The sequence below is a fragment of the Aptenodytes forsteri genome, unplaced genomic scaffold (genome assembly GCF_000699145.1).
Source record: "Aptenodytes forsteri isolate BGI_AS27 unplaced genomic scaffold, ASM69914v1 Scaffold176, whole genome shotgun sequence".
In the NCBI taxonomy this organism is placed as follows: Eukaryota; Metazoa; Chordata; class Aves; order Sphenisciformes; family Spheniscidae; genus Aptenodytes; species Aptenodytes forsteri.
The window spans coordinates 568,047-579,447 of NW_008794853.1; the positions used below are offsets into that span (position 1 = coordinate 568,047).

General features: G+C 39.9%; 1 long non-coding RNA gene across 1 annotated transcript; it reads right to left on the reverse strand.

Moving 5' to 3' along the window:
* Nucleotides 1-1,047: 1,047 nt before the first annotated feature.
* LOC103895036 lies at nucleotides 1,048-10,152 on the reverse strand. The gene is made up of 3 exons (XR_657346.2): nucleotides 10,035-10,152; nucleotides 1,531-1,716; nucleotides 1,048-1,436 (listed from the first exon to the last, which is right to left on the reverse strand). It is a non-coding gene; the product is annotated as an uncharacterized LOC103895036 (long non-coding RNA).
* Nucleotides 10,153-11,401: the final 1,249 nt, after the last annotated feature.

Genomic DNA, 11,401 nt, shown 5'->3' on the forward strand with positions numbered 1-11,401 from the left:
TAGCAACACGGTGAAAATATTTTCATTAAAACAGAGAAGATGGGATTTAGTACAAGATGAAAAAGGGAGTGCAGAACTGATGACTGGATGTGGCTTTGCCAGCAATGCTGAGGGAATCAGCGTGCATACATGCATGTACGCCTTTTAGGACCTCCAAATGTACTGCCTGTCCTGCTCCTCACGTGGCATGGCTTCTCTTCTTCCCCAGTAGCAGTGGCCTCTCTTCCCCCAGCAAGTACCAGCTCCATCCAGCACTATACCTTGCTCTAAAGGAGGGACTATGGTCAGAAAGATGTATCAGAAAAAAGATTTTGTATGGAGATAGGCAGTATTAATGAGACAAAAAAGACAATTCACTGAACCCCGAAATGTGTGATCTGAACTGTGTAGGCTCTGAGGAGCCTCAGCAGAACCCAAGGCAGGGTTGAATTCCTGGGAGCCTCCCAGAAACCAGGCATTTTGCTCACACTAGGTTCAGCAGACAGACCACACCAGGGCTGATGCTCTGTGACTGGGATTTCAGATTTTGTGACTCCAGGGCAGCCAGATCCAATATATGGGAGCAAAGCACCTGAGTTTCCCCCCTCCAGCTGAAGCCACAGGCTTGGGACCTTGGGCAGCAAAACTATGACAACTGATATTCATGTGGGAAGTTTTTGAATGACATTCTCAGAAATTCAGTTCACTGCAAATTTCAAAATGTTTGGGGATTTTTTTGGTCCAAATCAAAACAAAGCAAACAAAAAGGAGCAAAAAATAAAAGTATTTCCATCAAACTGGAAATTCTCCTTTTTGATCAGCTCAGCAGCAGGATTATTAGAAAAATGAAGTACAAAGCACAATCCGGGGAATCTCCATTCTTACTAGAATCAACCATTGTGGCAGCCTCCTCCCTGAGAGTGGACTAAAGCAGCTTGATAAAAGCAAAGTGAAAGCTGAGAGGCAATAAAGTAACTATCAATATACGTAGGGAAAGCACTGGGGAGGAGGTCAGTAATTTCAGGTAAAGGACAATTTTGACACACAAAGAAAAGGGGTTTTGCAATCCATGAATATATTTTAAGCTGAAATGAGACAAATACTCATAACCATTAGAGACGCTGAGTTCTGATGCCCCAAACTCAACCCCGGAGTTTGAAAGCGTTCAAGATGTTTATATGACACAATAGCTGGAAATAGTGGACTAGACCCCTGCATCTAAACTAAACGAGGTGTTGAAGAACATCATCCTCCCCTCTCTGCCCATGTAAGCAAGCAGTTGGGAGTCAGTGGTGTGTACCTATATCTAATGTCACCCAGCAGTCAGGATGTATGTAGGCTATATACCTGACCCTATAGGTTGGAGATGTCTGTGTTTCACTTTTCAGCATTTACTCAAAACTTTCCTTCCATTTCTGTTTTTGCTGTCTCTGTAAACTTCATTAAACTTGGCAGATCTGAGGGAAAAAATAAATATGGGTCAGTCCCAACATGTGAGTAGATTTACAGCCACGACAATATTTTGTTGGAACCACGGAAATATGTACATACCAAAAGACAGTAATCTTACTGTTGTAATCCTTGTTCTGCCTGCCCCAGCCCATCCTACCCAGCTGTACGTTACTCTGAATTTCTTCACTGCAGATAAATGGATGGGGCTTGGAGGTTGCAGTCCTTTAGGCAGCTATGAAATCTCAGCATTGAGGTTCCACTTCTGTAGGGTGTCAGAAACAGCGTCTGTGTTCCACAAATAACAGAAGCTATACTTTCTCACATGATATGTTTCACTTCTGTAGGGCGTCAGAAACAGCGTCTGTGTTCAACAGAAGCTATACTTTCTCACATGATATGTGATATGACTTTCTATTCTAAAGTATTCTAAAGAAGCTATACTTTCTCACATGATATGTTTCCAGAATTACAAACTTCCCATACATTTCCCTACCCTCAGGAAAGTTAATGCCTTGTTTCATATTTTAAATTAAACTTCAAGAACCCAACAGGAATACCCCAGTGGCTCTCCTGTGCAGAGGCTTTGGCCAGGCATGGATTGATCTGGGAGTGAAGGCAGAGGCAAACAGACCTGTAACTCTCGGTGTGCAACGGAGACTCGGACGCAGCTGCTGGCCTCCTTGTCATGTCAGGGCTACGTCTGCCCTGGGCGTAATAGCTGAAAACTACTTCAAAGTTATAAAAGTAAAAGGTTGAATTTACAAAAATGGGAAACAGCAGTTTTGTGACAGTTTCTTACTAGAGGAAGTACATGCAAACATGTTGTGTAGTGAGTGTATAATATAGCGCACGTGAAGTCATGAGCATGATCACCGGCGTGAAGGTCAGTGGTGTTCTTGCTAAACAGCATGCATGCAAGTAGCACAAGTCTCTTAACATTACAGGGCCCTCTTCTTGGCTGTGTCAAATATTTTATGGGATTATTTCTGTACAAGCTATTTCTAGATGTGGCCTGTGTCAGAGGTTTTGGCTGGCTGGTTATCTAAGCATCTGTTTACAAGTGTCAGGATGGATGGAATGTTATCAAGTACAGCCAGAGGGAACTGGAAAGGACACATCTGCTGGTGCTCCACTTCAGGGCTACAACTGTTCTGATTAAAAATAAAATAAAATAAAAAAACACACTAGGTAAATGTCACTGCCATTGTGTGAAGCCATTTAAACGTTGCATTTGCGAACTACTTTGGGGCTGATATCTAAAGTGCACTGGGCTCAAGTCAACAATGACAAATAAAAGCACAATTCAACTCCACCACCACAGAGAAGAGAAACATGGGACTGGCATAGAAGTTTGATAAAAGACCTCTTTTCCCTGTTTGGCTGTTTGCTCTTTCTGTTCTTTCTGCTCACTTGGTCAATATTATAAAAATCCTTTAAAAAAAAAATCTTCAAAGAGAAAGAACAGGAAAAACTGACATGCTTAGATTTAATTTTATATATGATGTGTCACTCTCTATGTATGTGGTCATTTCAAATGCATAAAGCATATCTGAACAAATTTCATTTAAAAAAGACAAATGTGCGGATTGGAGAGGATTGCGACAATCCAAGTTACAAGTATGAGGGAATGCAAGAAGTCTACAAGAGGAGTAAGGAAACTATACCATGACCAGAAAAATGACCCTGTTGGCAAAACATAGATTTATGAGTATGATAACTCACATAATAGGACTATCTAATAGTAAAGGATATAGCTCTGCACTGATCCTGAACTCCAGACAGGGGAGGAGGCTGGACTCATTGAAAGCCTCCGGGTGACAGTGAAAGAAGAGGAGGACACAACTGCTACTGTCGTTAGACCAAACCATCTGAACAGAGAATATCTGGTGTGAAAGCCTTTTTTATGAGTAACATGACAAATCATTCAATGCATAGGACCAGAGAGTCATGGGAGAGGTTAACTGTCCAAAGAACGGTCAGGAAAGCAAAACATCAGGACAGAGATCAATTAGCAAGCTCTAAATTTAAAAGAATCGGTCACCATTTCTGGTGCAGTAGAAAAAACAGACAGAGGAGGGGTTCTTTGGATGTGGTTCTAACCACTGAAGTGTAGTTGTTTGAGAACAGGACAATGAAAGGCAACTTGCAGACAGTGAATATGAAATTATAGAGTTCACAATCCTAAGAAAGAAAATAGGGGAAAAGGAGAAAATCATGGACTTCAAGCAGGCAAACTCCCACCAACTTAAGTCAACAACAAAGTCAAAGGAAAAAGTAATTAAGTTGTTGTGGCAGAAAACATAAGCTACCCCTATCAGAAGGGAAAAGTACTGAGAGATGAGTTTAGGTAAGCCAGAAGCTTTTAATTGATCTCAAGATCACAAAGTTCCACCTGGAAAGTGGAAATCAGATCAAATTCTAAAACATATAAAATAACAGCATATATGTATAAAACCAATCAGAAAACTAGGGCACAAAATCAACATACAGCTAGGAAACACTTCAAAAGGTAATGTGCATTAATAATAAGGAAGAGCAAGGAAAATGTTGATTGTTTTTCCTGTCTATTTGGGGAGTGAGGGGGGGGAAGGCAATGACATAACTGATGATCTCAAGAAGGTCAGAGTATTTAAAACCTTTTTTGCATGCCAGCTGCAGGCACACAACTAGCATAATTAAGATTCATGACAAAGGGTTAAGAACTCAATCTAAAACAGGGAAGAAATAGGACAGGAGAGCATTATGAAATGTTCTCAAGTCAGCCAGGCCAGATAGACTATGGCCTGGGATATTTTAAGAATGAGGTGAATTAGTCAGATTAGCTATTACTTGAGAATTCATGCAAGATGGCTAAGAGATATGACTGGGAAAGGACAAAAATAACAGCTGCCTTTTAAAAGAAGAGGGGAGAGAGGAGAGGAAGAAGAGCCTAGAAATAATAAACTAATCAATTTAATTTCAACTCACAGAAAAAAATGTCTAGAATCAATCAAACTATTTGCAAACACCTGAAAGATAGCAGAAAAAGTAATAGCATAAAAAGTAATTTGTTAATGCATATCTTTTTAAACTCATTTACTTTACTTTGATACTGTCATACCACAAAATTAGGGTTTTATAGGGAACTTTATTCAACATTTTTATTAACAATCTGGATAACAGTCTTATTAAACTTGCAGATGAGACAAAGCTGGAAAGAAGTGCAAACATAAGTGTGTTGGAAGACATAATTCAAATTCAGAATTATCCTGAGAAATTGCAGTAGTGGAATGAAAAATGGATGAAATGCAACAGGGATGATACACTGCATTTAGGTGGGAATAATCAAATAAAAAAAAAAAAGACAGGCCAGGGAATTACTTTTTAAGAATTAATTTTTCAGAGAACTACCTGGAGGTAATAGGTCACAAACTGAAGATGTATCAAAAGTAACAATCTATTGCAAGACACAAGGAATATGCTGTGATCTATAAACAGCAGTATAGCCCTCAAGCCTTCCTTTTCTTGGTACTACTAGAACCTTTGGGTAGAGGACTTGGTCCCTTTGGGGCACTACACTTCAGAAAAGACATGGGCCAACTGGAGAAAGCCGAAAACAGTGCAAGTGATTAGAGGCAAAGAGAATGTCATCTATGATGAAAGATTTTAAAAATAGAGATTATTTGGCCTAAGAAAGAGAAAAAACTGACGCATAGATGGCGATTATTTTCAAATACAGAAGAGAATAATCTGACCACCATTTCTACCATGGATAGAAGAATTCAGAAATTTAAATTGTAGCAAGAATAAGGATTAGGCATTAAGAAAAACATTCTAATAATAAACTTGTGAATTTCTGATACAGGTGGCTTTGGTAGGTAGAGGGGTCTTCATCACTGAGACTTGTTAGAAAAGTTAGTCAAGAAAATACCAAGAATTATGTAGGAACAGTTAATCCTTCTCTGGGATACATGAATGAACTACATCAGGAGTAGGTAACCTGTAGGTTTCAGCTGCATTTGGCTCCTCAGTAATTCAAATGTGGTTACCATGTCAAAATGATGACACGTCAAGAATGTCAAGTACATGATGAGCAGGTGGTCTGTTCTGGTATGGGAGCTACTGCTCAGTCTGAGTCTCCAGCTATGAAAAGAAGGAGTCATCAGCTCCTGTTTAGAGCAAAGTCACCTATTTTCCCGGAACCCAGCTTTATATTCAGCTTGCCTCTCATTCCATGATGGAGCTCTGGAGTCCAAGGCATATAGAATCATAGAATCATAGAATAGTTTGGGTTGGAAGGGACCTCTAAAGGTCATCTAGTCCAAGCCCCCTGCCGTGGGCAGGGACATCTTCAACCCACAGACTAGTGGGTCTGATTTTTACACCGGATTAGATGAATGATACAGAATAGGGTTGGGAAGCATATGAATGAACATGATCCTTTGGGAGAGTCAAAGTGCTGTCTCACATCATCTGATGAACTTCCATGTATATAACAATATCCTGCTTTGAAAGACACTCCTCTGTAGAGCATTTGAATGATATGCTAACAAAATAATATTAAGACAAGATTTTCCTCTACTGATGTTGTGTTTTTCTCAAAATGGTGAGTTGATGTAAAAAACCCAAGCTCTTCAGAAAAAGGTTAATGTCATCCTCAATAGAAAGAGTATCAGTTATGTACAGAAGAACAACATGCATTCCATCAGCCTGTATGTCTTGAATCCCTTGCTGTCACACACACTTAAGACCTGTCAATTACAGACTTGAAGCTGAATCGTAAATTAAAGAATGCTACTGTTCCTGGAACTAGCAGACTTATAAAAACAACAAAGTTACTCTGTGGTTTTGTTTTCATTCTTCAACTAGCCCAAGAAATTTAAATCTACTGCTTTATACACTGTGACCTTGGTCAATTTGTTGTCTTTTGCATGGTAACACTAGTGTGTTAGCTTAAAGTGAATTGGCATACCCAAATAATCAAACACAGTCTCTGCTCTAGCTTCTGTGATCTCCTTTCCACCTAAATCTGACAGATGAGAACTTGGGGTGGAGAGGGGAAACATGCAGCAAAAGTTGCAGAAAAATGCTCATAAAATGTGGATAGACAACGAGTGCATGCTCTGAGCAATAAAATGTAAAATACTTTGAAAAGTGAACCAGTTAGGCATCTAACATACTGGAATTTAGGAATCTAAGTGCAGGAAAGCTATCCAAGAAAGCCTTGTTTAATGTGCTTAAACCTTTGAGACACTTTAGACACTCGCATTTTAGGCAGAAGCTTCAGTGGACAGATAAACTTGTGCTACTGGTAGAAGGAAATGGAGGACAATGTGGACACACAGGTGCAGGAAGTGGTCTCAGGCTCTGGATTCCAGTTTTGCAGTATGTGCCTGGTCACAATCTTCAATAAGCACTGAAAAGACCAAGGATGGGATTTACTTAAGATCCACAGGGCAACATTTGCACATTATTTATCTTTAAACTGATTTATGTTTTTCATTGTTCATTTGCAGTAGTTCTTCTGGCTAATGTACCTGTAGGATGCAGGACAGCCTGTGTAGTGCTGGAAGCAGGCCAGGACACTAGGTTTGAAATTCCTTGCCTTAAAAAAAGGGGCACTGAATATACTGGCTGAAGCAAACCCTTCACTTCTACTCTCCTCCATCTCCCTTCTTCAGAAACAAAGCAAGCAAAATACCTCCATTGTCACTTTTCTTTTCCCAGAGAACCAGAAATTCAATTTATTAATTACATAGGCTGATAGGTTTTCATTTTATATTAGCTGTAGATAAAGACATGATGGATGCCTTAGAAACAAGAGAGCAAGTGACTGCAGGCTGTGGCAGGGTGTTCCTTCATTTTCCTTTCTCACTTTGCCTGTGCCTTCCTCTCCTGCATGCATGTTCATATTGATTCCTTGGAGATTAGTTCATTAAAGAAAATTCTCTGTTTCCACAGATATTTATTGGTTAGGTAATTATTCTGCTTTCATGTAAAGTATTCAGGGGAGCTTTGCTCTGCAGCTTTAAAGGAAGTAACCCAGACAACCCACAACCTAAAATTTTCCACATATTCAGAGGCTGAGAGCAGAGCTGCTATTAAATATTGTTTTTATTTTTGCATACAGCAAGCACTGTGCATTCCCAGCTCTTGGTACAACTCTGATCATGGTTGGAATATGCATTTTATTAGTGTGGTTTCTTTTCATGGCAAGCAATCGTGCCATAACAAAATAACCTAAATGGTACTTTTTTCTGCAATTCAATTTATGATGGAAATTTAGATTAAAAGAGTGCTTCTCTTCTTTCAGCTATTCTTATGTCTTAGATGAATAGAGAACATTAAGAAGGTAAAGTGAGGAAAGAGGAGGCATTAACCTACCCACTGCACAGAATTTTGACTTGCTCCTATCCTATGAACAGAAATTTTAATGGAACACACAATATGTGCTTAAAAGATTGATTTACTCCCTATAGAGTTTATCACTTAATTTCCACACAGCACCAGTGGACTTTTTTTTATTTCCTTAAGTTTTCTAAAGTCATGACATAAAGGGGGAAACACACATTCATCTGAACAATTCTCTATCTTATTTCTAAAAGACTAACATGTTCCTTTCACATCCTCCATTTTTTCGTTACCATCTAAATAAGATCAGTGGAGATTAATTGGAGAAAGATGTTATATTACTGAAAAAATATGGATTCATAGTCCCTGTGCCTGGAGGCCAGTGCAAGTGGAGTACCACAGGATCAATGCTTGTACCTGTCCTGTTTAACATCTGTATCAATGACCTGGAGGAGGTAATGTGCACTCTCATCAAGTTTGCAGATAACAGCAAACTGGAGGGACCAGTCAATACGCTCAAGGACAGGGCTGTCTTCCAGTGGGACCTAGACAGGCTGGAGGAATGGGCTGATGGGAACCATGTGAAATTCTTCCAGGACAAATGCAAAATCCTGCCCTGTGAAGAAAGAAGCCCCTGCAGTGATACAAGCTGAGGACTGACTGCATGGGGAGCAGTCCTGCTGAGAAGGACCTCATGAACTTGGTAGACAGCAAGCTGACGTGTGCCCCAGCAGCAGTGAAGGCCAACAGCATCCTGGGCTGTGTGAACAGGAGCACAGCCAGGAGATCAAGAGAAGTGATTATCCCCCTTCACTTGGCAGTCACGAGATGACATCTTGCATACTGCATCCAGTTTTTCCCCCCTCCCCACAAGAGACACATTGCCAAACTGGAGTGAACCCAGTGGAGGGCTGCCAGGATGCTCAGGAGCTGGAGCATCAGCCGTACAAGGGGAGCCTGAGGGATGGGGCTGCTTCAGCCTGGAGAAGGGAAGGCTTTGGGGGCACCTCAGAGTAGCCTTCCCCTTGCTACAAGCAGGTCACTGAGAAGACAGAGCCAGGCTCCCCATAGCAATGCACGGTGGCAGGAGAGACAATAAGCATAAAAGTTGAAATGAGAAGTTCAGACTGGAGAAGAAGGGAAACCTTTTTCCCCATGAGGACAGTGCAGCAGTGGAACAGGTTGCTCCAAGATGCTGTGCAGTCTTCATCCCTGGAAGTTTTTGAAACCTGAGTAAAGCCCTGAGCAACAAGGTTTGATCCTGCATTGAGCAGGAGGTTGGACTAGGGAGCTCCTGAAGTCCCTTCCAAGCTGAATTTTCCTGTGATTCTATGCTTGTAGACAAACAAGCAAAGAACAAAACACAAAGTAAACACAAAGTAAACACAAAGCAAAGAAAGTAAGATAAAAACATAGATTTAAGCTGCAGGTGAGAATACAGAATATGAACAATGCTGTGATTTAATTTCAGTCTCCTGCAGTTTTTCATGCGGTTTTGAAAAATAAAAACTGTTTTTTGTAATTTAATATAAGTAGTTCCTCACTCAAGAGAAACACATTCATACCCACTTAATCTGGAATTTCAAACTACTCAGACTAGACCTCAGAGTCTCAGGCCTCGTCTAAAAGCTCAGCAGGTAGAGCAATATCAATTAAGAGTGCATTTTGCAATATTGTATTGGCAAAATGCCCAGCAACAAAAAATTCACTTTATTTCCTTCCAGTATAAACTCTACCAGCCAAAGAAACCCCTTTTTTCAAGCATGGACCCTGCATGTGGACCCCGTTATATTGATTTAGAAATTTATATATTAACGTAGCTTTTGCTGACTATAGGAAACTATTGCCTGCTAAACCAAGCAAACAGAGTTTGACTGGTGTAACTCCACCTATGGCAGATTTTACCAATATAACTACCTTTATGCTGTACAAGCACAGACATAAGCCAGTGCTTACAATAGGCATTCACAGCTAGTTTTGCAGAAATTATTGCCACTCATAATATAATGTGCACTAGCTGTAGCCACTTTAAAGGGAAGGAACCTCCTCCAGATGAAGAACTATTATGAACTGAGCAGCTGGAATCCTATTTGACATCTTGTTGATAAACATTGCTTTATACACTAACATAAACAGAGAGCAAAAACAGATTCAGCCATCATTTCATCTTCTGCACCTGGTTCCAGAGCATCACGCTCAGAACGGAGAGGACTTTCAATATGCTGTTTGGAATGGACTGAAGTGGGAACATGTAAAGAGAAAAGAGTACTTACATTAGCTAGTGTTGGTAATATTGGATATTATGTCAGAACAAATGGTCAGAATTCAGGTATCCTTGCTGAGTGTATTCAAGCCAGACTTGCTTTTCCAGGCTTTTTAAGGGGATCGGAGGGAATCTGGAAGAGTGATAATACAGTGTAAATGAAAAAGAAAAAGGGAAGTACGTAGGCATGCATGAAATTATACATAGTTTGAAAGGTAGATGTTTCCTAACAGATGTATAAAGAACATACTCAATTCCTGTATTGTTGCTGAGTTAAATTTAAGATTCATGCTTCATAAGATATCAAACTCAGATATTCTGAAGCTAATTCCTGTTGGTGATTAAAATACTACCACAGACTAAATGCATTATAATATCCCCTGCAAATACTCCAATGAAACCGAGTATACTAGTTATTAAAAAAAAGACAGACTTTCTTCTTTTTTCTTTTTTTTTAATGAGAGAAGCCAAGAGATCACTGACCATTTATTATGCTATTTACTTGTATTGGAGCAATGAAGAAAATTCAAAATATTTATCCTACAGACACGTAACACATGCCCTTGCACTTTTGCAGTTCCAGTACTAGCTGTAGACAGTGTGGAGACTTGAAACATAATTTAGGGGCGAAGTCCTAATTATTAAAAAAACCTAAAAATAAATTTTTCTTGTTTTCCAATTTCAGAGAATCTATTTCACAAACTTTCAACCCCCTCCTACCTGTGTACTGATGACCTTCACCACTCCAAAGCCCCCCTGCTATCCCAAGCCAGGACCCCAAAACAGCACCTACCTACACTCTTACTAGTCTCCTGTCTTCCCAGCCCCATCCACACCCCCACAAGCTTTCTGACTGAAAACTACTTTGGCTGCTTTTGCCTAAATCGGGTCTTGTTGTCAATGAACCGTGTTTGACATTAATCCCCATGAAACTAAACCACCTGCCATGGGAAGAAGTAAAAAACACTATCTAGTATACAGAAAGTGCAGGGAGGTATAAATCCAGAATATATAATAAATGTACTGATTTATTATTATCAATGATTATTTGTACATATAATGAGGGACCAGTAGAGTATTTTCCCTGGTTTATCTATGTGGTATTTAAATGTTCAACTCTCACTGCTACGTGGCCAATACAAAACAGTTTGTAATAATCTCAGATCTTACTATGTTACAGGAATGTTGTATTAAAAAAACACCATAAACATCTCTGGAGCTGGAATACAAGTCTTCCTCTCCTAACGCAGTGCTCCAACCACAAAACTACAGAGTCAGGATCAAGTCTGTGGTTTCAATGTCTAACCCAAGGAGTTACTAATCATGCTTTGCCATAGCTTCAGTAGCAGCAGCTGAGAATGAAAGGCCTGAGGGACA